We start from the raw sequence: 5,228 nt of genomic DNA on the forward strand, positions 1-5,228 counted from the left end.
TCCAGAACCTGAACATCTTGGGGTGCAGGTTGTGACTGGTTTAGCCATAGATTTCCTAGCCTCCGTGCAGAGTTCAGAGTTTTGCTGGGGGTCAGTAGGCATCTTCCGTATGAGTGAGGAGTCACCCGTCTCTCAGTTAGTGTCCAGGTCTGGTTTTACTTGCTGGGAGGACTTGGGGACTGGGAAGGCATTGGTGGGAGAGAGAAGGCGGATGGCTCTAGGGCTTCTCTAGTCCTTCAGCCTATGTGGTCTTGTAGCCCTGTAGACTTTGGGGTGCATAGGTCTTTGATGATGAGGCCAATGCAAGGCTTGCCAGGTAAGGTGGTGAACAGGGAAATCTTGATAAACTCTGCACAGGGACCTACCATAGAGTAGAGTGGGAAAAAAAGAAATTTTAAGCAACTATCATCTAAACAACATTGGCCACTTATGACAATGACAAGAACATCGCCATGGGCTGGCACTTGCAGCTCTGTCTCTGACAGAGGCTTTCTCTGACCTTAGAAGATAACAGCTCTCTGGGTCCTAACTTACCCACCTGTTAAATGGAGTAACTGAGATGAAATTGCAGATGTTCCCCTAATGCCTGGTGTGTGCCACATCTCCCATGCCCTGCCCATTCCCAGGGGGTTTCATTCCCAGGGAGACCATTCGTGCTCCAGCTGGTGTGTCAGGCCCCTTAGTGATTACTGTCTTGAGCGCCTACAGCTTCCCTGGGAAAGAGCTAGTTGCTAGCCCCCATCACAACTGGGCAAACCAAGGTTCAGACTGAAAAACACGGATGAAGTAGTTTGCCCAAGGACCGCAGCCATCTGGGTTTAAACTCAGGTGCTCTTCCCAGAGTATCAGCCATCTCTGTTTAGATGCTGGCTGCCTGACCAGGCTGAGGGGTGGGGGACAGAGCACCTCACTGGGTTTTCTGGGCCCAGCCATCAGAGCCTAAAGCCACAGTGGAGGTGAACATACCTCACACTACGAGGCCCAGAGGCTCCCTGCCTGCATTTCCTCTCTCTTATCAGAGAAAAGTGGTCATTCAGTCAGTCTACAGGTTTTAGAGAGCTAGCTTGTAACTCAAAAGAGGAATTGGACTGGTATTTTCCCCAGGGACCATGCCATGCTGGGAGAGGTGGCCCCAGCAAGCCCTATGGTGGTCACAGGGGCTGTGAAAGAGGCACACACAGGTCAGGTGGTGCTCTTTGGTGGGAGCAGTACTCTTTCCAGAGGATGTGGTCATTTCCCTTAAGGAAATGGCTGTTGCTCTGGATCTTTGGAAGATGAGCGGGTGTTGGGCAGTAGAGGGCAGTTGTACGGTGGGCCTGCTGGGTGGAGGGAGTGAGGGCAGGGGCCCAGAGTTGTGGGGACAGTGATGTGGGCAGGGATAGGGCCTGCAGGGCACCATGCAGCAGCTGAAAGACAGATTGAATATCATCCAGAGTGCACTGGGGAGCTGTTCAAGCCGGAAATGGCAGATCGTGTGCTGCACCCCTGCTCTGGGTCCTAAGGTCACTGCTGATAGCAGGCAGAGGTTGGCCGGGGTTCTTGAAGAAGCCTGCCAGAAGGCAAGACAGCAGGGGCACTGTTGTCAGCTACTACGGGGGTGAGTGGAGCCAAGTTCCGTGACACAGCTCTGTGAGGGTACAGAGCATGCGCCTGGCGCTGGCCTGTGGCCTGTGGTCTGTGGAGCTAGGGAGCCGGGTTCATGTATCATCTTTCATCAGCTGTGAAGGCTGCTCCTGGGAGCGTACCTCACACTGTGAGATGTGCAGGCAGAGAGCCGCTGGGCCTCGTAGTGTGAGGTATGCTCACCTCCACTGCGACTTTAGGCCTGCTCAGGCAGCCAGTGTTGATTCCTGGCCTCCCCTACATAGCAAAATGTAACCTGCAGTCCGATACCTCAGGCAAATGGGCAGATGCAGGTTGCTGGGAGTTGGGGTAGGGTGTTCTGAAATGGTAAGAGAGGCTGGGGCAGAGCAGGGAGACCTTCCAAAAAGGAGGGCAGACATTGGTCAGCTTCTGCAGAACCTCACCCACCAATCACCTGGATGAACACAGCCCGAGGTCTGAGGCTGCTGGGAGAATCGCTCTCATCTGCACCTTTACCAAAACTTTAGTTTGGAGGCTGAGAGGGGCAGACCTCAAAATGAGAGGCTTAAAAAATTTGTGCCTACACTGAAACTTTTGAGAAATGCAGATCTGAGACCAAGTGCTGATTGCCACTGATAAGCTGTGACCTTGGGCAAGTTAGTTATCATCTTTGGACTTCAGTCTTTGTCTCTGACAAAAAGGGAAATAATAGTACATACATGATTGGGTTGTTGTGATCAATAAATGAGATAATGCAGTGAGTTATTTAGCCTAGCTTTGGATATATTATGTGCCCAATAAATGTTTATTATCATTATTATAATTTTATTATTATTCTTTCAGTGATACATATAAAAGAGGAAATAGAAATAGCCTTGAAGAAAACATTGCCAGTTTATCAGTCCAGAGACATTTTCAGTGGCTTGCTTCATCCTTGAGAGTTGAAGGACAGGCTCATGTAGCATTTCTTGACTTCGTGAGCTCAAATTAAACCATAACAAGTGACTCGGGTGAAGATCAGTTCTTTGTCTATGACACTTGCCTCTCTATCTTAGTCTGTTTTCTGCTGCTATAACAGAATGCCGCAGATTGGGTAATTTATAAAGACCAGAAGTGTATTGGGCTCACAATTCAGGAGGCCGAGAAGTCCAAAAGCAGGGTGCTGGCGTCTGGTGAAGCTGCCTGGCTACTTCATGGTGAAGCCATGAGATGAACAACTTTCCTCCCTCATGTCTTTACTGTGGAGCCAGGTGACTGGATGGAATCTCAGAAACCTTGAGCCAAATAAACCCTTTCATCCTTTAAATGTAGGTGTTAGGTATTTGGACCTAGCAAAGGGAAAGTGACAAATATACCCATCTAATCCTAATTCCCTCTCCAAGACTCCCACATCTGTAATTTGGCAATTGTGTTTACAGCATGTGAACTTGGGGAGGAAACATACCAACCATGGCACACCCTGTGAACTAAACGTCATCTTCAGACATTATCTGGTCATTGTGTGATCTTCGTACTATCCTTGAGACAAGCCTTGAAGCTGTGGAGCAGGGGAAGGATCATTGGGCAAGGAGCCTGAATTTCAAATCAGACTCTGAAGGGAATGTTAGATTTTTCCATCAGAATGTGATCAAGCTACATGGTCTCAGTCTCTTCCTAGGACTTGTATGAGGATGAAATAAAATCAGAGGAAAAAAGGATCATGAGTGGAGAACTACTTTGAAAACTACAAATTACCCTCCAAAATCCTTACCAATGGCACAGTGCTGGGGTAGTCAGGTGACTTGATTTCTGTACCCTGGGTCTCTTCCAAGGGATCCGAGTAGCCTCTGGAGAATCCACACATGTCATTGTGCTTCATAAGGATGCTTTAGGATGAGCAGAAGAAACAGTATATGGAGAGTCCAGTCCTTGCAGGGATGCTGGGAGTTCTGGCTCAAGGACACCAGCAGAGGAGATGGGAGGAGGGAGAGAAGTTAGAAGAGGATGGAGCTGGTTGTTAGTAACCCAGGAGTGATGGCGGTTGTCTGAATCATTTTAACAACTCGGAGATAGCTTTCTTCTTTCTCTTGTGGATGCAGGCACATCTCAGGATGTGGCTAAAGTATCTCCTGCCCACATTCAGCTGGTGAGGCCTAGAGAAGCTGGCTCTGGACAACTTGGCAAAACCAGTGGTGTCTTAGGGGTCATATGGCTTTCCTTTGTCTCTGACCACACACTGACACACCCTGCAGCTCTTGATTCCAGCCATATTGAATATGGCTCTAAAGCCCTTCGTCAGTGATGTCATGGTTGGCATGGTTACATGAAATCATCAAAGGCTGGAGAGATTGTAGGCCTGGGGCAGGAAGTCCAGGGAAAGGGTTTCTATTCACACATGCAGTTCTGAATCTAGAACCAAGAATCCAGTGAGCCATTTCATTATTACTCACAAAGGGCAAGACAGAGCCTTGGTGGGGGAGGCAGGACAGAGTGCACAGCCCAGATTGGAATGTCTAGGTGGGATGCATTCTCTAGAAGAAGCCAACAATGCTCCACAGTGTCAGTGGGTGGACAGGACCAGAGTGATGACTGCATCAAACAGACAAATCCCCACATCTTTCCTGGACCCCCCTTAGAATACAGCGGCCCTGATGGGACTGGTTTCCACACTGAGTCCATTTCTCTACAACTTTTTGATTGGATAGAACTCAAATATAGGATGGGGATCTTACTGTAGAACACTTCAGCTGTGAGAGAAAAACCTTCACAGGGAATTCCAGGGCTAAGGCATGATTAGTTTGAGGTCAGAAAAAGAAGTATTGAGCTCTTACTTAGATTCAGCTCTTGGCTTTAAATTTTAATCTAGATTCAGGGAACTGGCCAAACTGATTCTCTAGGATTTGATTTTATTTTTCAAAGCCAAATCCTTTCAAAAGCTGACTCTGCTTGTGATATAAATGAAAACCTCAAACTTTGCAGCCTTTTCAGCTTTTCCTCAATGGTTCATAACCATTTAACAGTCTGAGTCCAGAGTATGCTTTGTAAACAGAGATCATTGGAGGAGGCCGGTTTAGAAAGACAAGGGTCATAGCAGCCAGAGGTCTCAAGGAAGGGAAATTGGGAGAGGAGGGACAGGTGTGTAGAGGGGAAATAGGGGTATATGTAAGCCAAAGAATGAGAATACCAAGGAGGTAATTTGTTGGGCTAGGAGAGAGGGACAGGAGAGAGTAGAGAGGAGAAAGGTAAAAGACAGAAAACAGTGAGGAAGGAGAGGGAAAACAAAACAAGATGTGAGGGCAAGACACTAGGGCAGATGGGGGCAGAATAGAGGAAGAGGGGGTTCAGGAAGGGAAGGGGTACAGAAAGAAGGAGTAGGGTGCGGGCCTGAGGCCCCCCCAATATCCAAGTCCTTTCCTCCACAAAGCATCTGCACAGCAGATAAATAAAGAACAGCTGGGCTTTTTTCTCTTCTTAATTGACATCTTTGAATCTGTCCCTGCCTGACAAATCAGGCCACTTATTATTAGCGATGGCAGGGATAAATATCACAGGCATTCATTTTACATCTGGGCCCCTTGATAATAGAAGTCAACACACCAGTCCCTCTCCTTCTGCTCCCTCACTCCCTCCCCCCAACCTCGGCACAGAAACTGGGTGACCAGGAG

At 48.2% G+C, this 5,228-nt stretch overlaps 1 long non-coding RNA gene across 1 annotated transcript; it reads right to left on the reverse strand.

Annotated features, from left to right (window-relative positions):
- Positions 1–2,388: 2,388 nt before the first annotated feature.
- Positions 2,389–3,926, reverse strand: LOC134473813 (uncharacterized). The gene is made up of 2 exons (XR_010044252.1): positions 3,335–3,926; positions 2,389–2,912 (listed from the first exon to the last, which is right to left on the reverse strand). It is a non-coding gene; the product is annotated as an uncharacterized LOC134473813 (long non-coding RNA).
- Between the last annotated feature and the right edge of the window lie 1,302 nt (positions 3,927–5,228).

Source organism: Cavia porcellus, unplaced genomic scaffold, assembly GCF_034190915.1.
Source record: "Cavia porcellus strain 051 isolate PalLab524CR breed Dunkin Hartley unplaced genomic scaffold, mCavPor4.1 scaffold_28, whole genome shotgun sequence".
Classification (NCBI taxonomy): domain Eukaryota; kingdom Metazoa; phylum Chordata; class Mammalia; order Rodentia; family Caviidae; genus Cavia; species Cavia porcellus.